Source organism: Adelges cooleyi, unplaced genomic scaffold (assembly GCF_023614345.1).
Source record: "Adelges cooleyi isolate 19-005CV unplaced genomic scaffold, UGA_ACOO_1.1 ACOO_flye_CR_arks_rails_tigmint_CR_PRNA_17, whole genome shotgun sequence".
In the NCBI taxonomy this organism is placed as follows: domain Eukaryota; kingdom Metazoa; phylum Arthropoda; class Insecta; order Hemiptera; family Adelgidae; genus Adelges; species Adelges cooleyi.
The window spans coordinates 522408-544551 of NW_026095827.1; positions in this window are offsets into that span (position 1 = coordinate 522408).

Consider the following 22144-nt stretch of genomic DNA (forward strand, 5'->3'; position numbering starts at 1 on the left):
TTGTACGTTTAGAATATTAGAATTAGAATTTAATCATGAAAGGTACACGAAGTATACTTAAGAGATCTGCTGGTTTATCAGAAGTCCGAAATTGTAGAAAAATTATATGTTTGTGTATCCTGCGAACTCAAGAGTAAAAAATAAATGAAATGTACCTAAATTAGTTATAATATAATGAATAGCACAAATTATAAGTTAATCTAATCTAACCAAAGTGCAATATTCGAATTACAGTACGAAAAATATTGAAAATGCATCTTGAAATATTTTACATCAACAATCATACAATTATTTTAAAATTGGCAGTTAAAAATGTAAATAAGTTATTAGTTTTATAGCTAAATGAGTTTGTAACATCAACAAAGTGATCTTGCATACAATTTGACATTCTTATCAATTTTCGGCAGGCATGGAAATCAACAGACACTGTAAAAAGTTAAATATATGTGTATGTAGTTAGTATATGTTGTTTATGTATAAGAATGTAATTAGAGCACTACCATATATAAATTAATTAATAAATATAAGAGTTTAATTTAATTATCTAAATTGGTGTTAATTATTTGTAAATTCAATTTAATTGCCTACAACAATAACTGACTAAAATTAACACACACCCTTATATTAACTTTTAAGTGTTTAGATATGGACAGTAACATGATAATAATAATATTCAGTGCATCAAACACCTGTATTATTTGATACTTACAGAGACATATTTTTAGATGGCTAACCAACAATTAATCTTACTAAATGATAATAATTGAATTTTAAAATAATTTTATTTTTCATTATGTATTATCAATAAAAAAAAAAAATAGCAGTAGCAAAATTTTTTTTAGGGTGGAGCGAATACTTCTATAAATAACGAAATAGTAAATGAAATGTTGACGTGCCTCAGATATTATAATATTAATCACCTATTAAATGAAAAATTAGTTCCAATAAAAATGATTTGACAATATTATTATTATTATAAAGATTAAGTGTATTAATAAGTTATATCTACACCAACAGCAACTCAAAAAAAAAAAGAACTTATACAATAAACTCCTTTAAAAAACGGTCTAACAACACAGAATGTTGAACGCTAAAATAATATGTCAACAAAAGGCAATACTTTATGTCAATTAATGTATATAAATTTTAAGCACACAAAATTAGCCCCCAAATTATAAAACAAATGTATAATGTTTTACTCATTAACAAAGTATCTAAACATTGTGCAAATATTACTATATACAAATACACGGGTAAGTTAAATGGATTTTGAGAAGAGATGCCTGACCTTAACCGCAGAGATTTTTCGACGGCCACAGGAAAATCAATTGTGGACTTCGTGAGACGACAGAACTTCCACAACGCCTTTAAAAGTATAACAATAATAATAATAATTAGTAATTGTAGTATTTGTCGTATTCAAATACAGAGTGGATAGATAAACACTGACCGTAAGAAATACTTTACCGTTAATATTTAAGACACGTTTATCGTTTTAGCGGTGCTTAATTAGACATACTTTTCAGTATTGGATTTTAATTTTTAAAGTATGGGAATTATCACTGAATTTTCAAAAATAATTTAAAAAAAGCCAGTACAGTGGGGTCGGGGCATAGTGGGGACGGAGAGGTCACGGGTCTACAGATTTTATTATAACTGAAAGTGATAAAATCACTTTCGGAAAAACGCTTCGATGCGAATCTGTGGATAGTATGTTCAAACTAGTGATAGTGGTTTAGAAGATATCGTGGGACCAGCAATAATGTACTAAAAATGTAATATTTAGTCTTGTGCGGGGTGGATACGATAAGGGTTGATCGTCTGTCTATAAAAATGTACTGTCATAGTTACCCATATTATATCGTAATTAACAATATAATGAAAATATTTTCATCACCTGTTGACTGTTGATTCACACACACACATAGCAACCTAGAAACTGACTACGGCCAAAGTGAAAGCCCTATAAAATACCTTCCAGGTATGATTTCTGATCTATAGAGTTGCTACACGAATAAATCATCGGTTTAGGGGTTTACAAGATATCGTCTGGGTCCAGACACAAAAATAGAAAATAAAAAAAAATATATAAAAACACATCAATGTAAAAACAATACCTTCTCAACTCCGCACCGAAGCTAATAACCTTGGAGGTCTTCAAAAGAGAAAATTGAAAAGCGCCTTCCTAAGGAACCTAGAAAATTTGCCAACAAATGCATACATATTTAAAAAATTAAAATCCAACATTGGGAAGTACGTCTAATTAAGCACCGCTAGCAGATGCAATTTACCAATATGAAGTTAACAACATTTTTATTTTAACGTTGTAACTTACTTCAATTGATAATTAGTAATAAATAAATCTTCTGTTTGTTAAACCCAGTTTACTTAAGCTAGGATTAAATTTGGTTGATAAATTCAGAATTATTTTAATCTCCGATTAATCTTAAACCGAGATTAAACGACATTTTAACCGCCAAATTAATGTTTTTTTTAATAATAATAACAATAATGTACTTATAATAGTAATAAATTTACGTTAATGACGCAATTTACAATTTTTTTACAATAAGTTTTACACAATAATTTATTTAAATATGTACAACAATATGCATTAAACTTATTTATTTAAACTTAATTATTTACCAATTACAACTACAATTATAGAGAAACACAAAATTGCTTATAAAATCCTATTAATATTTAGTACATTAAATGAAACCAATCATCATTTTTCAAGACAGTCTGTTATATGTATACAATTTATGATATAGGTATTTATTTTTATGATATATTTAAAAATATATCATTTAAATTCATTTTACACGCAAACAATTTTTAAATTTTGCCAACATAGTATTTAACAGTCGATTCAACAATTGGCTTTATTTTCATAAAACTTTAAAAAGTAAAAAATATAGGATAATCGTTTCTGGATCGATTGAATTTTGTCGATTTTACAAAATTGACAAAGAGACTATGTTATAATTTAAAATAAAAGCATATTTAAGGACTGACCTAACCAAATTTTAGTAGGTTTAATATGATTTATGCATTTTGTGTTCTTTTAAAACAGCCGGATTTATGGGAAGGGAGGTTCAAGTTGGGTTGTTAGGCGGGGGGGGGGGATGCTCACCATTAAAATTGGTATGACCGTTAAAAAAACAATACCAAGTAACATTTTGGAAGTTTTACGAAAGACAAAATAATATAAAATTAAAATGAATCACCATGGACACGCATATTCTACACCTATTATTTTTCAATAATGAAAAAATTGAGTATATATTGTAATATATACTCAATGATACTCAATGATGAAAATTGACGACATAATAATTATTGTTACAATGCTTGTAACAATTTTTTTTTTAGACATTAGATTATAGATATAATAATCTATAAAAATTCTCTATAGTCTGTAAGATTTCTCATTTTAATTTTGATAGAATTATTAGTATAGTAAATACATAATCATATACAACGTGGTTACCATTGCCACGTACATTGTAACGCGCAAACGTCTAATAAAATCATTTTTTTTTTCATAAATTAATAATATTATTAAAATTATGTATTTTGACAAAAAAAAAATATTCAATTACTTTTATCAGTATTGACTAAGTGTGTTTCACTAACACAAGCTATATCAACATTATGTGTATTAAAAAACGCTGCAAAAGTGTTTCTGTTTTGTTTAAGACCATTTGCACTCCAATTTATGATAACTAAATTTGAGTTTAAATTATGAACTCTGATTGCTATTTAGTTGAGTGAGGAGAGTTCGAATAAATTCGATGACTTTTTTTAGGATTTCTGATATTAAAGTATTGACAGTAGGGATAAATAGTTGTACTAATTCATTAGAGTTGTTGGACTGAGAGTTTAAAAATGATGAAGGTTTTTGAGAAAAATGTTTTTATTTTTTTGTTTTTTCAGCATACGTATCGGTAGAACGTGGATTTGCATTGTTTTGGCTTGAAGGGTTAAATGTAAAAACTCATGAAGACGTGGAAGGCCGAAATTTGTTGTTTTTGTCATTTGGAACACTATGTTTGTTAGAATTAAAATTTTGTTTTCTATTTATGGCTTTGTTTTTTATTTGCTTTTAAGCCGTACAGCCACGGTAATTGGCCGGGTGATTACCTTGACAATTAACACAGGTGGGAGGTGTTGGTTTGTCTTTGGGTAAGTTTGAGTAGTGGCGGTCTCCAGTACATTTAACACACCTAGGAGGTAATGCAATAATGCAATATGCAATTAGCGGAGGTGAGATTTAGCTTCAAAAACTGATTTTTGTTAACAATGCTAAAATCGTGAACTGACATTGGAGTTATTGTATTTCGGAATTCGATAAATTTAGTGATGTCATAAACAGGTGGTATTTTTTGTCTTACCTATGGAGGGTATAAATCGATGTCGTTATCCGAATCAATGTTTGTGTCATTTTGAGTTTGTAGAGGTTTGTATCTGTTTCTGTTAACTATTGGTGACGAAAGAGCAGTACTGGATGTTTTTTTGACAGGACTATTTTTTGAAGAAGTAGGCATTTCTTTACTTAGCTTAGTACAATAAGTATGATGACACAAGCGATTTATAGACAATGAATGCATGAGAAAAAGAGGCCGCCGGTTTTGATTCTTATTGAAGGCGAGAGAATATCACGGCAAAACTTAACTTTTAGCTCTTTGGGAGAGTTGTAGGCATATTTTATAGTGAAAGGTTTCGTATAAGAATAGTAGAATGACTATCTAGGAATCTATGATAACGGGTGTAAAGTTAATTGGCATCTTTGAAAACAGTTTTGATTTGTACCTAAGGCTAAGTGTAATGGTAAGTTAGACACATGTGTAAGAGCGAGGCAGAGAAAAAAAATCGATTTACATAAACAACATACATACTCATAATCGATAATATCTACTAAGGTATAGTTTTGACGTATACTCGAGTAAATAAAAAAAAATAGTAGGTGTATTTTATCGTCATTGTTATTGTCTTCAGTAGCAAAAATCGTTTCTTCGACTCGTAAGTGAATTTCAGTTTCCAGTAAACAAAAATAAAACGGGATGTATTTCAAAATTTCTCTTTTGTTTTGCGCGTTATACTTCATTACGGCAGTGCGGGTAAGTAAAAGACAGATAATAATATTAATAATAATAAAAATACTTAATAAGCAATATAGTATAAGGTCAATGTTTATTTTTACAAAAACCAAACAATATTAAATTGCGTATGCGATGATTTGCAGAGTATTGGACTAAGCATGGGACAAATCAACTCATGTGTTCAATTGGCGGAGAAGTACAATATAAGTAATAATGAATTTAACATTGTCCAGTCCATAGAAAGTAATGTTCCAACTTAACATGTATTAAAATACACACAATGTTATTTTATTTACACATAAACGATAGCAGTGTGTAGAGTGCCCAAATATGCAGTACAAAGGATATGAGGGGGGCAAAGTGATCATGAAAATAAAAATTGGGCATTTTTTGTTATGATAGGTACCCATATGATTTTGTAATACTATAACGGTTTCAAAAACAATTAAGAGTTTTTCCCTTTTATTACTTACTTTAGGGTTTCTAAATACTGAAATTTTAAAGTGAAGCAATACCAGTCATGTGGGTATTTGCAATTTTGTTTAAATAGATTTGTTGTTTAGCCTGATACAAGAAATGTTATGTTGCCATTTTTACATTACTCTTTCACTTTCCGTTAGAAATAAGAGATAAAAGATTAAAGATTTGATAGACATGTTAAGAGGTTCCGTGGAGCAGACATAATAACTTGGGTTTTTTGGCCTATTCTGTTAATATATTCTACATTTTAGAGGTGTACAACTAACAGAAAGTAGGCGAAGCGGATGAAAGAAGTTATCCAATTTTAGTAAAAAAAATGCTATTTTTAGTAAAAAATTTAACAATATACCAAATACTATTCAAAAAATAGACTTGGAATCCTAATAAATGTACAGGGTGTAACGTAAAGTCTTACCGAGCTTCAAATGAAACATTCAGGATGCTCAATGGGTACAAAAAAAATTATATATATATTTTTTTTAAATTATTTAAATTAGAGCTCGTGTCTCATTAAAAAATGGTTTTACGAAAAAAAATATTCCAGATTTAAAATAAGGAAAAAAAACTTGTTGAATTGATGTTTAATATGACTCGCTTAATCTGGTCTCACATTCGTCCAAAGTCCGGCATGTGTCTAATACCAACGTATGGCATGCGACACATCATTTAACATAAAATAATTTTCAAGGCACCGCAGAATTGAGAATAAAATTCTAACCAAAAACGGTGTGTCACGTGCCATATGTTAGTTTAGGCCACATGCCGGCCGCTCAGTGGCCACTCGGTGGACGCATATGTGGCCAGATACCAACAAATCATGTTACATATCAATTCAACGAGATTTTTCCTCCCGATTTCAAATTTGAAATGATTTATTTCTTAAGACCATTTTTAGATACGAGTTCAGTTTTAAATAATTTTAAAATAAAAATAAAGGGTTATCAGTTACTGTACTCATAGAGCATCCTAAATGTCTAATTTAAAGCTTGGTAGAACTTAACATTACACTCTGTATTTCTCACAGATATCAGTTACAATGACTGGTTGTACAAAACTTTGAATTTTCAGTACTTAAAGGGCTTTATTTTTGTGTAATTAAAAAATGGTCAAAACTCATGATTTCATTTTAAACCGTTAAAGTAGTACTAAATAACACATTATATTTGATATTGATCATTTTTATATTTAATGGGCCGTGGCGGGGGGGGGGGGGGTTTATTTGATTATACAATATATGAATCAAAATTAAATACTGTTCGTTGGTAAGCGCATCACTCGAGAACGGCTTGACCGTTTGGGCTCAATTTTATTTAATGTTCGAAACTTTAAAGTAACCCAAATAAGTTTTTTCACAGAAGAGTTGTTTGAACGTGTAAAAACTGAACGGATATTGGTAAAACACGACCTTATGCGTTATGACCTAAAAGTAATTTTCTCAGAAATCAGCTAATGCAATTGTATCTATTAACCCGGACGAAGCTGGATACATGGGAAGCTATTAGGTCATACTTTTTTTGTGTTATGGCGTTTCAGACTTTTTACAATATACTTAACCTTTCCTCACCACCCTTTTATCACCTTAGCGCCTATACAAACTTATCACTATGCTATCTCTCCACCAACCACCTCTTTTTTAGCGTTATTCAGTATGGCATAAATGATTTGCATGGTTAAGAAAATGTTTATGGTTCTTATTTAAGTTCTTTTTATCTTTAAAATCGGGTTAAGGTAAATAATTATACTTTTTGCTGAACTTTATTAATCAAAGATATATTACAATAGAACCAACAACATATGTGACCGATGATGAAGCTATGCCGGAATTATTAATCAATTTGGCCAATGTAGAAAAGGAATCTGACTACTGGGCGGTAATACCAAAATAATAAATATATCTACTTATATATATTTTTTTTAAAAGCATAAAAATAATGAATAAATATTACTTTTATTTTGTTTCTATTTAATATCAGGAAAACGGTTTGACTACTTATGAAGTAAGACTTTTCGTGAGAATGTTTACCGTACAAGACCAAAAAGCTGACCATGACGGGCTTCTTACCTATGCCGAATTAAAGAACCTAATTGACAACGGTTTAAACCTTGAACGTCACGTTAAGGATAAAATAAAGAACGAATTTAATAGTAAAGATTTATAGACTATGTGCTTGAAGTTTAATAATAACATGAGAATTTTTAACTTATTTTTAGATGTCAAATCAATTAACGCACAAAAGTTCTTGGCGGCCATATTGAAATATAAACCAGAAGTAAGAAATCGGTTAGCCGTAAAACCAAATTGTATTCGTCCGTGTACGCACGCTTAAAATGCTGCTGTATTATAAAGATGGCAGTACACTTACATACCTGTTATTTTTTTAGGGTAAAGGTCTAGACAAGACACAGATAGAAAAATGTTTCGCTCTGTATAGATCTCATTTGAACCACCTTATTACTCGAGAACAAAACGAGTTACTTCAGAAGTTACATATTGTTTCCGATGAGTATAAACATCTATTGGAATTCGAGCCCGTCCGTAAGCAATAATATAATGTTTAATTATATTATTTTAAGCATAATTAAAATTTAACAAAAAAAGAATCCGCTCCACAGGTAAACATTGAATCACGGATATGTTATCTCTTATCACTTCTCTCTTATCTATCTCATATCTCTTATCATTGATTTATCTCTTATCACTCGGTGAAAGTCAAAGCGAAAATAACGACATGAAATTTCTTGTATCCATTTCAAATAATATATCCATCTTAGAATAAGAACAAAGTTTAATAATCTGCTTATAGGGTCCGCTGCAGAGGAGTTACGAGAGTTCTTAGTCTTTTGGGCAGAGCACAATGAAGATGTCGACAACAATGTAATGTTACTAAGTATAATATATATTGATTACGCTTGTGTGCAGTATCACATCGGTCTTACTTTTGATTAGGTCGGTTAGCTGTTTATTAATTGAAATGTTGATTTTTTTTTAGGCGCCATTATTGACTAGTAGACAAGTTAGGGAACATATATGGCAGTTCTCTTTGTACGACAAGGACAAGGACGGTGTGCTAAACTTTTTGGAATTTAATCAGCTCGCTAGTACTTACTTTCCTGGAGAAGACGCTGAACTCATTTTGAAGACAAAATATGATCCCGATAGTAATTTTCCGAATTAACTAATAATAGGTAACGTACGGCGCATTATAAAACAAACAATATTTTTTTTCTAGACGGTCAATCAATGAGCGCTGCAATGTTTTTGTACATGCAACTCACGATACGTCCTGAAAACAGGACAATGTGACACTGTCGAAATTTACTTCTTGGTATTTTATTGTAAAAATATTAATTTAAGTATTTCAATAATTTACAATATTTTATTTAATGTCATATTATAACCCTTCAATTAAAATTATATTACGTTTTAAAATATTGCCTGGTGTCGTATATTCTAAATAAATAATGAAATTTCTATTTTGTTTTTAATTTGTTTAATATTTAATGTTTTCGATGCCTGATAGACTAATGATGCTCATTCTTTTATGAGTGTGTCAGATAATTAACTAATAGTAGAGGCATACCAGACAGCCAGTAAAAGTTGAAAATTGAACATTCGTGTAATTCTTCCCCCCCCCCCCCGTCATGTACAAACTAGATAAGATTTGTAATGTATAGAGTTACTACTCGATGGAATTGGTCCAGTGTTGAAAGGGTTACACTCTACACAGACTTAAAAAAAGCACACATCATAGTAAAACCAATAGCATCTCTAGGCTGAGGATCGAAGCGAAAATAAGGAAACTATTTCAGGAAGTATAAATTAAAAACTATTACTAAACTTAATTATATTTCGTGATTACCGGGAAAAATATTATTATTTAAGTAAACGTACAAAATAATGTACAGTTCAAAAAATAATGTTTGTAGCTATTATTTTGTTGTGACAAGGTTTTTTTTTCGAAGATAATCACTAACAATTTAAGTAGTGGTAAAATAAATTTTTTTTGAGAATTTTTTAAGCTTATGAAGTATATTTCACGTCTCTTTTGGCGACATAACGCGATAGAGTTTTTAGTTTTTATAAAGGCTAATCAACTAGAATTAGTGTTGTTCGCATCAAAAGAAAAGCGGCCTATTTGTTGTTGTTGCAATTTTTTTTCTACATTCTTATTTTTTGTATCGACCTATTAAATTATACACACGACGACTTAGGTGTTTACTTCTCTGTGAACAATTCGATGAAAACAAGTTGTTTACTTTTCAAACGCATACTTAACAAGTAGGTACAAGTATGCCAAATCGTAAATTTACAGTGTGTATGTTGTTATTTTATTTTGTTCGCAATGATGTATTACAAACGGCTAATCGTGGTTGTTTATGCCACAGATAAGATAAAATCAGATAGTGCGCTTCCTATTAAGCACATGTAATTCTCAAAAACGTTTCACTTTAGCGATATTGATGTACGGAATACGGATTAGCATTTTATAATTCTGATTTATTTATTTTTATATCAAATCTGGTTAAATACTAATTTTTAAGTACAGAACTATTATTTTAAAATATTATCCCAAGGCAAATCTTAGTAGTATTAAATTAAACTTTTTATAACAATATAAAATAGTTGAAGATACATTTTACAGTATTTATCAAACTTTTTAGCCTTTTATTATAATATTTATACAAATAACAAAAAAAAAAACAAAATTATTGTAAGATCATAACAATCACTGACAAAAATTATTTATATTTATGTGAGCTACAAAATATGTTTTTGTTTTGCAATAATGTGTTCTTATATACAATTTTTTTATGTCTGCCCAGATGATATGATTTTAATAACTGAATCATTGACTACACTAAGGAAGAATATTGGTCAAAATTTGCATTTAAGGCCACATATAAAAATATAGGAGTAGGTAACTTAATATATAACTTCAGGACTAGCGGATAAAATAATATTATTTATACTTCAAAGGACGGTATTTCCCGGTAATTTGTAGTGATTGCGCGAATGAAAACTTTAGTGCTAAATTCACCAAGTAGTCATACAAAAGTATAAAAGAATATCATCTAATTTTTCAACTTAGGTTTTTTGGTATTTTTCATTATAAAATATTTTAAAAATTGACTAAATATTAATAATAAATAATATTGAAGTTGTTATTAAAAACATTTAGTTCACACAACATCTACTTTGTCCTTTCAGGACCGATATAAAAATATTGAAAGAAAAGCGGCCCGGTTTAACCTAACCTTTAAGATAATTTGACTATTTAAAAAAAAAGTTATACCGTAATGTAATTTTAAGTTGAAAAAAATTTGTTTGCGTATTTTTTTATTTTAAAGAGAAGATGTACACTTTTTAAATATTTAGCCTAAAAAAGTACCTTTCAAGTACGAATTTTGTTCTATAGGTATAATTAAAAGAACTAACAAAACTTAAAAGACTCTATAAACGCCCTTTACTAGATAACATTGTAGATATTTCTTTTGAACAAAACATTGCACTATAATGGTTGATAAAATAAATAATTTAGTATGAAACTAAACTTTTCAATTCTTATTTTTATTTACATTAAAACTGTGAATTGACTGCAAAAATATAAAAAATTAGGTTCTACAAAAGTTGCAACTGATGATATCATATCATATTGTTGACTATATTCTAAAGTAACTAATTAATTCTATTTTCTATTAAGATTGATAACCAGTTTCCTTTTTTTAAAATAATAGACCTGTCTATATAACTAAAATACGATTTATTCGGAAAATGTATACAAGTCGACAATGATATATAAATCTAATAAAGAAAAAATGAAAGAAAACAAATAGAATATAAAAATGAACTATTTAAATAAAATAAGTTTAAATCGGTGGTAGGAAAGTAAACACAAATATTGTGACAAGAAGTAATTTATGGAGAGCGGAAGTCGAAAAAATAAAATAATGAAAATAGTGTTTAAAAAAGTTATTAAAAGCTTTTTCTTGATCAACTGCATAACACATATAGTAAAACGTCTACAAAAAATACATATTTACTACAAAGTAGAACAAGTTACAACAGTTTTCAAAATTTCATGACTGTCTAGATTTCCGAACATGTTTCGGCATGATTGACACTGAAGACCTTTCACCCAAGTGTATCATTATATGCTTTTTATGATTTCCTAATTGTGAAAATGTCTTCTTACATATCTCACATTGAAAAGGTTTCTCACCAGTATGTGTCATTTTGTGTTTTAAGATTTCCAGAATGTGAAAATGTCTTTTTACATATCTCACATTGAAAAGGTTTCTCGCCAGTATGGTCTTTTGTGCTTTTTTAAATCTCCAGATTGTGAAAATGACTTCTTACACATCTCACATTCAAAAGGCTTCTCACCAGTATGCGTCGTTATATGCTTTTTATGATTTCCTAATTGTGAAAATGTCTTCTTACATATCTCGCATTGAAAAGGCCTCTCACCAGTATGTGTCCTTTTGTGCCTATTTAGATCCCCAGATTGTGTTAATGTCTTCTTACATATCTCACATTGAAAAGGCCTTTCACCGGTATGTGTCCTTTTGTGTGTTTTAAGGTGTCCAGATTTTGAAAATGTCTTCTTACATATCTTACAATGAAAAGGCCTTATACCCGTATGCGTCTTTTTGTGCTTAATTAGATCTCCAGTTTTCGAAAATTTCTGCTTACATATTTCACACTGAAAAGGCTTTTCGCCATTATGTCTTCTTATGTGGGTTTTCAGAGCTCCAAATTGTGAAAATGTCTTCTTGCATATCTCACATTGAAAAAGCCTCTCGCCTGTTTGTGGCCTTTTGTGCTTATTTAGATCCCCAGATGTTGATATCTCCCAGCCTAATTCACACTGAAATGGTTTCTCAGTTGTGTGTGAAATAATGCATTGTTCAATCGATCTGAATGGAAATTCTTCAGTTTGAATTTGATTGTATTGCATATTACTAATGAGTGTTTTGCAAAAAATAATAGTTATAAAAATATTATGATAATAACTTAATAACAATATATATATATTTATTCAATTCTTACTTGATGTAATGAATTTGCACATCGTCGTCCTTGATGTCTGCTAACTCCTGGTTTTCTTCAATTTCTACCTCAGACACAAAAAAACAATCTTTGTCGATTTCATCGACCTCCTGTTTAATTTCAGCAACGGTGTTTAGTTTTCTAATTGATGTTTCTTTATTTTGAATATGTGTTAAATCGAAGTCTGATTCAACGAAACTTAAACAAACACGTAATATAAATAATTTTATAACAATATTCATTTATAGAAGGTAATGCCAAACAAATATTAAGATTAGGATTGATTCATTGGGATCTATTTATAAAAAAATCCGATTTTTCTAATCTAAAGAACAAAACTTTTTTAATACCAATACACTTTGATTTTATTTATTTGAGTTCATGAATTTGAGTTTTACATGGTTAATAATTTATTAGATACTATAAGTCTAGGGCGTATTTCTAAAAAAAAATGGTCAAGTTCGAATTTATTCTCAATACATTTTTTTAGCTTCTTATGGGACTCATGGACGCTGGGGGAGAACGAAGAAATGTTAAGATAAAAAATCAAAATATTTTTTTCGATTATGGCTAAATTAATCAAAAAAAAATTTTAAAAAAATTGAAATAATTTCTTTCATTGTAACAGACATGCTGTTTAATTTAAAAAATAATCGATGGAGTTTGGTCCAAATGATCGATCATATTTTACGTTTATGCCCATATACAGTATCACTTTTTTTGTTCTGTGATTATCAAAATTATAAAAATAAAATTGTACTTACGCAGTTGAAAGAGTATTCATATATTCGTCCTTGATAAATGCTATATCTTGATTTTTTTCAATGTGTATCGTAGTTTTGAAATAAGAATCAATATCGATTTCGTCGACCTCCCATTTACTTACAGACGTGGTGTTTGGTTTGCTATCATTAAAAAAATAACATTTGTAGAGTAATTAGTTTATATTATTGTATCTCTCAAAATTTGGCTTGAAGTAAATCCTTATTAAATTATAATTACGTGCGAAGTTATACTAGGCACAAACTGTAAATAATATTTTAACACAATATTAAAAATTTAAGAAACATTTATCCATGTTAAGTAGTCCGCAAAGGAATTGAAACCGGGTTTATTGTTTTCTGATTATATAAATGACGACAAAAAAAATGGATTACCTAATTGAAAGAGTGTCCACATATTCGTCTTTTACATCTGCTAAATCTTGATTTGCCTTAATTTCTATCGTAGATTTGAAATAACAATCATTATCAATTTCATCGATCTCCCATTTATTAACACCCATGGTGTTTGGTTTCCTAAAAATAAAAATACAACATTTTTATAGTAGTAATAAGGTTTTATTTTGGTGTCTCCAAAAATGTATTTTCGAAGTTTAATTTGAAGGAGAACCTTGTTATATTAATAATGATGGTTATGAGAACAGTTAACAAATAGAATTACTCAACAGACAGCGGCTCTGGAAAAAAATTTGTGAAATTGGAAATGTTAACGACTTCAGTTTTTTCAACATTTATACTTGTCGTGTCGTAGTTTGATTCAACCAAACTAAAAAAAACATGTTTAACTAATAATCATATCTAAATAATGACATACAATAAAAATGTGATTATTCAACGAGAAGAATGTATGTTGTTAGAAATAAATCAGAAACTCTTTATCTGAAAAGCAAACAGTTTGTTTTATGCAACTTTTTGACATACAAATTTTAGTAAAATTTTGACTTTTAAATGATTAAAAATTAGGATAATCAGCTCATTACAAAAATTTCAATAAAAATTGGACATAACCAGTGGAAAGAAGGTCTATATGTTTATCCATAATGACTGGTATGTATATCTTTATTTCTATCAATTTCTATCTTGAATGTGAAATAATAATTTTAATCTATGTCAATTTTATACTTATCAAAATATGTTCCAATTAATTATTCAGAGTTGCTTGGAGGGAGTCAGAATCATAGTGATGATTGTGTAAAAGGATATAATTAATGATTAAATAGACTTACACAGTTGAAAGCAGCTCTGGATTTGATAATATTAAATAAGAAATGCTCTCGAGTTTAGGTTCTTTAAACTTATTACTACTTGTTTCGGTTCAACCATAACTAAAAAAAGTTATATAAAATAATTTAAATTTATCAATGTAAAAATCAAAAACAATTTACAGCTAATTTTTCTTTATTTTAAAGGTTATTTTTGTTAAATTTATAGGAAATCATTTAAATTTCTTAAAAGCTTTTGAGAAAAACTAATACTACGTTATCATTTTAAATTATAACAAAAAATATTTTGTAAAATAAAAAAATACAATATTTAAAAAATACTAAAAGTATTTTAATCAGATACGTTTAGAGGATCTCCCGTATATAGTGATTGAATTTTGATAAGACAAAAGAAAATACGCACTGGTATTAGTTTTATATTCAGCATTCCTTAGAAAAATAATAACCCAACTTCGTTTAAGAGAAAGCTCAGGATATAATAACTGTTCAAAGGTATGAATTTAACGGAATGTACAAAGTATGCATCTAAAAAATACACATAATTATAAAAATATTTTTTTTTCGATAAACTACTCATTTAACGTAGAAGTAATCTCCTGTTATAATATTATGTATAAAATATCAAAACCCTGCATAATTATTAGAAATAATTTTTTTAATTACTTTGATAGAATTTCACTATAACATCTAAAGTAATGTTATTTTAAACAGTTAAATATAAGTATAAAAGTTGTATTGAGCTCAAATATTTAATGAACTTATTGCAACGCGAATAATATTAGAAATCGAATTGCGCAGAATTTATAATCAATAATAAAATAATTTTAAGTACTTACGTTTTACAGCTCATTCAATGATACAACATTTAAGATGTAATCTTAGAAAATTCGAGAAACAATACATATCAAAACGTTTTATGAATCGAAATATTATGCAAAAGAGATGACCAAAGCAGTTTTTCTTGCAACTGATAATTCGTGATAAAAACCAAATGCTACATAACCTCAAATTAATTGTTGTGCCAACAGCAAATTCACAAAAAAACCCGCCAAAAGGAAATTCGTTTTATTTAAATCAATAAATTTAGTTTTTTTTAATTTTATCATTGCGTTAATTTTATACTCGATAAATATTGTGTGTTTTCTACAGTAATTTTATACCATTTTTTTTCTCTCGAATTATTATTATTAAAATAAATTATTCGTTTCTTCTTTTATTAATAAATAAATTAACTAGATGAAGGAATATACCCATTTCATACAAACTATAATCAAAATATATTTTAACGAATAAATTAGATCCAATAATAATTATAAATTCTATGTTGATAACAGCATGTTTACTTACAATTTATCTATTTCCTATATCATAATGACTTGCATAATCTTCACAATTTAAATGTAGAGAACAAACGAAAACCCTTGAGAAAAGTTGTAGCGAATTCCTTTAATTTTACTAGATTAGATTAAATAGTATGTTAAACCGATTAATTAATCTGTGATAGTACCTATACTGTTTATACATTTATAATGGATGAAATAAAACTATACTACTACTTTTTTCCTTTTATGTGTTCCTTAGCTTTAGTGGTTCGACCCGTTTGGTTAACTAAGCGTATCAAATTAAAAAAAAACAAAATGGGTGAATAATTCAAACCACAAATACAAAAAAAAAAAATGTATCATTTACTTGTCTACGTTTATAAAATTATTGTGGACTACTTTTAAAAAATATTTGACATTTCTTACACAAATTTGTTTTTTACTGATTTTACATCGAAAGTATATATAGGCATAAATTTAATAATTTTAATCTTAAATTATATTCTATTTTCTAAGAAAACTAAAAATGACTAATAAAAAATACAGCTTTTAATTTTTTTCTTTCAAGGTTTATATGTAACAAAAATTTAACAAAAGACATGAATTTCATAAAAAAAAAATATAATAATTAATATTAAATATATTAATTACATTTTTAATATCAAAATTAAAAATGTATTTAATTTTACCCTTATGGTTGAACTATTTATACTATTTGTTAAAAATATCTATGAAAAACAAGAAAACATCATACAACTATTCAAACTATGCAAACTATTTAAAAAAGTCAACGAGTTAAGAGGAAACCCCAATTTGAGATTTCTAATGAGTATAAATAATAAATAGTTTTAAAAAAAAAATTATAAAAATATTCACTAGAACAAATGTTATTTCATTTGTTAAATCTCTGTATGACACCATGTATATACAATTATACAATTATTGTTCATATTATATTATAGTATAGGACGAACTGATAAACATCGCCGCTTTCTCGAGAGAAACTCTCAAGTACGATTATGATAAAATAAATCGTTCAGTAGCGTAAATATAAACACTAGTTTAACGATAGAGCAATTTGGTTGACTTCTCAACTTGTTAGCTTACTATAAAAGGGAGTTACAAAGCCATCCTACGATATATTTTTAATTTTAATAACCGATTTTTGGAACATGCATAATTTTAATAATAACATAACGTTAATGTATTTTCAAAATCACTTTTCTGGTTATTCATCAAAAATAAAATACAGTTTTTGTCATCTTCTTATAATTTTTGATTTTTTTTTTTTGATTAAGACAATATACCTACCATTTTTTATTCATTCATTCGAATAAAAGGTCTTAAGACGTTAATAGTTTTGGCGAATTATAACTTTCTAAAGTTCCAGATTTAAATTCCGTTTTTCCAATAAAAAACTCAACAAGCATATCTTAATTACACAGGTTGTGCTAAAAGAGATTCCAAAATCACACCTCCCTAAATTCTCTCATTGAAAGGGGAAAACACAATGACCTTGACATAACATTGTATGATATATACCATAACTGATTCACACAGCTTGTGCTTTAATAATTTAAAAAAACCGTCAACAAGTCAGCGCTAGGTGAACATTATTATAACGCATGCTCCATATGGCATATCTAAATAATGTTTATAGTCTTTTTAAACGTGTACGATTTTTTTTTTTACAGAAGCGGTTACTGTATTTTCATTTATGTAAACAGTGGAAATGAAAACGCACATCGAATCCCTCTAAGTGTTTTTCTACAGAAAAAAAAAATTGTGCTTTCAAGTAAACGCTTAGGCGAGAATTCGACAAACAACACTTCTAATAAAAAAACGGTAATTTTAAATCTTCGTTTACTCTCGAACTCGGTGTCACTTTGAAATCACGTGCGCCGATTTTGGAAAATATACAAAAACTCATCTAACAATTGAAATAATTTATACATCGCATTGGCCTAAAAATGAAACTCCAAATTTGTTTGAAATTGACCACGAACTTTTGGCGTCACCGCAATAATAAATATTTTAATATTGAGTACAATACAATGCAATGGGCATTTTTTAAATCGATAAATCTATTTTATAGCTTCGACGCTTCAATTAAATATTTAACGATATTTACTCAGAACATATTGTCGCATCGTTGTGTCGATTAAACAATAGTATAGTTTATCTGGTGTCACATAAATCAAATTTGGCAGCATAGTTTTTTGAAACCCTATTGCTATTTAGCCATTACCTAAATTATGGTATCTGGCCGAGGTTTAAATAGGTAGTGTGTATTTAAAACGACAACCTTTGGGTGTCAAAAATAATTGCAAATTATTAAAATGAAAACTTTAAAAGTTAAACTTAATCATTTGGGAGCGGGTTTAATCTTTAAAATTTCTTCAAAAAAATATTTTTTGAGTTGTGGTAGTCTTGTACCAAAGGCGTGACATAATTCGCGTTTTTTTTAAATTAATTTATCATTGCTTTTGTTGCATTGGTTTGCAATGATTTTTGTTTTCGATTTGTGAACGAGCTTTAGTAATTGAAATAATGATATTGTGTTGACTTATGCCGTTTCTTTAGCGTTCTTTCCTTTAGTCCTAATTATTTTTATCAAAATTATTACTATATAAATACTTTTTTTAAACACTATCGATATTTTAAAAATTAATACTATTTGATTTCGATTGATTTTCAAACCGCAAAAAACATCATAACAAATCCTAATTTAACCCAACAGCAATATTAACAAACCGACAATTAGCGATAACAATCTGATTGCTATATAATATTCAAAAATTGGGTTTGAGTTAAAAATCTTATATCTAACAAACTTAACATAGTTGTCCTTTGTTTTTAGGGTTCTAATTAAGTCCTATAAAACGTGTTCATTACATGGTTAATTTTTTTTTTTACGTGTTTGTTTTAACAGTGTCTGAACCTTCGATATATTGTATTGCAAACCGTCGAACAACTTTCTTCAATTAGGCGCAAGTCTGTAGATCAGAAATCGTATCTATATAGTACTTTATTGAGTCAAAAACTAAAAAAATTCTCGTCTTCCCCTTTTGAACGTTGACAAACCAAAAAATATTTTTACTAACCGTTTCCCCAAAAAGGGTGGAAAATTTTTTAATTAAATTTTTTTAGGTGAATTTTTAGGGCTTAAGGTCTGTAAATTGTACTGGAGGTAGACCTAGAGTGGATCAATTAGATAATATACGATTTTCTCGAAACTCTATAGTCAAACTTTATTTTACTAACCAAATTAATTAGGTGAATGTTGTACGGAAAATCCAAAAAAAGACAACAAGTCTCTATGTTACACAATTTCATTTACTGTTTATAATAATTAACAATTACTACGGTACGTGGGAAAAACGACTACAACTTATTATAGACAGACGACCAACCCTAATCGCATTCATCCCAAAACTAAACATGCAGTTTTAAGCACATATTATTGACATGTAAGTGCCATCTATGTTTTATAAGCATGCATAAGTATTCTGTATATTGTTTAGGAAAAAATATTTAGTATGTAAACATGATGGTTAGGTTAGGTTGAAATACAATTGATTGTTTTGTTCAAAGAGTTCTTATGATACTTAAATTTCATAAGTCAGGAGGCGTGTGAAAAAAAATTCATATTGTTGTCGATTCGTCATGACAGCTCGATAAATACCTACATGTTTTTTCTCGAGTATTCAAAATTGTTCGAAAACATAAATTTTACCCAAAAAATACATATTTTACAATACAATGATGTCCTATAAGCAGAATGAGAAGGCCATTCGAGTTAAAACCAATCGAGTAAAAAACAAAAAACAAATATTTTCTCCACCCACAAAAATTTGAATAAACTAGAACTTAATATTAAGCTAACAAACAGAATTGTTATCTATCAATTGAACAATCCTTATAATTATAATATCGTGATGCATCATTTGTATATGCGACCGTCTGGATACCAAATTGGTCAGAATGCAACGGTATACCACCGCACTGCTCAATTCCCCAGAATGGTAACTCTTGTCTCTTGTGACCGACCTAAGAAAGTCGTAGAAAAAAAAAATTATTTGTTTATTTTGCAGCTAAGAGCCACGACGATTTGGTTAAATTGTAAAATATTGTTTTTATAAAATATGACTGTTCTTAGAATGTATAGCTTTAAAAGTTCGTGTATTCAACAGGTCTTTTTCGTTTGTTTGCAATGCGACAGTCGTTGTGAAAAAAAGTGCTGTATGGATTGTACGAAAATAATATATCGTTGGTTTTTGTACACCGCGGAAAATTTTAGCTGTAAAACCAAAAATGCTTGTTGAATAGTATATATTTTTATAATATCATCCTACAGCAATAGCTTAAATTCTAATTTAAAGTAGCAAAATTTCTTAACGGGTAGAATAACACAAGGGTTCCATCTAAACGTTTTAAGTTAGTTTTAAGTTAGTTGAATACGAATGTACATGTAGGTTTTCGGTAAAATGTATGTGAGTACATATTAGAGTACCTATTACAATGCAAGAAAATAGTTCAAACGTTAAAAAAACAAAAGTTTTTAGGCCATATAAATCGATGGATTTCAATTTAGGTTATGTTACCTGGAAGTCTGAACACTAGTCAAACGTGTGAGTGTAAAACGAATAGCTGACAAGAAAACAGTCTAAAATCCACATCAGTGTAATGTAAACATGTAACCATGTTGAAATAGTAAACCAGCTATGTATATAAACGAACAACGGTGCACTGCAAAATGTATTTCTCCTTTTTACTGTTTCGGTCAAAGTATAAACCGTATAGACAAGACACGAGGAAGTCACTTTAAAACTGTTCATTTAACAAGCTGCTCTATTTGCTCATCGTCTTAAGAATTTGTAAGTATCTTACAATAGTATGAATAAACTTAATACTTATAGCTCCGATGGAAACTTTTCTTTTATGTAATTGAAAGAAAATAAAAGTTTAGAGAGACAAACGCTATACTAAAATTCTACTTTTTCATTATTTAACTTAATTTATTGTTGGAAAAAATAGTTTCGTACTTTTTTCATAACAATCATTACCTACTTAATTGTTATATTTTAAAACAAATACGACATTACAGGGTGATTCAATTAAAATCATTAGTTGCCATTAAAAAAAACCTAAATTCCCCCTTTTTGGCCTTCAAGTATTGTTGATAAAAATTTTCAAAATATTGGAAAATATAGTACAATGTGTACCGAAAAATCTTGGAAAAAAATATTGTTCAAAATATTAATATATTCCGAGAAAATTAGTGTCTTATGCTTAATGAATCACCCTGTATATTACCTAAAACGTAAACCTCTTTCGATTAAATCATGAATGTTTTTGATAGAAAATCCATTATGGGTCGAGTAGTAAATTCGAGTGTAAAACGTCTTTTTTTTTTTGTAATATACTTACTTTACTAGTAAAAAAATATATATTTATTTATCAATTGTGACTTATAAACATTGCTTTTATGTTTGTTTTTAATTGCAGATAAAATGAAACTGGTCTGTGTTTTAATACCGTTTGTCTTTTTTGATGTTTTGGCAGAAAGAAGTAATAATTTCATTTTCATAATAAAAAATAAAAAAGTTAAAATTAACCTTTTTTTTTTTACAGGGCCATACACGTACAGCGAGACCGTGGCCATTACAAGTCAGTAAAATGTTTGATCATAAAGACGAACTTTTTATTTTTTTAGTAGTATATAATATTATATTTATACAATTTCATACACACTGATTTTAATCATATTTTTAAAATTATTTACTACAGACGACTACATTCAGTTTGTTTGTAATTATGCTGATCCAATAATAAGTAAGAATATATAGATATATGTTGGTATAAAATGAATATACCTGCTCCACTTAAGTATTATTATTTATTTATATTTTCCTAATATCCAAATTAATTGGAAAATGTTTGTTGCTCAAAAATGCCATACGAAATATTTATATGTATAATAGTCGAATGGTTTATAAATAAAAATGTATTGTTGTACTCAACTTTTTTTTATAGCTCAAACGGATGGATTGGAGAATGCGATTGATTTAATTGTTAACAAAAATGAAATGCCAATTGGTAAATAGTTATATATAAAAAACAAAAAAAATAATAACAAAATTAGCTTTTCAATTATTATATTTTATTTATATGAAAATAA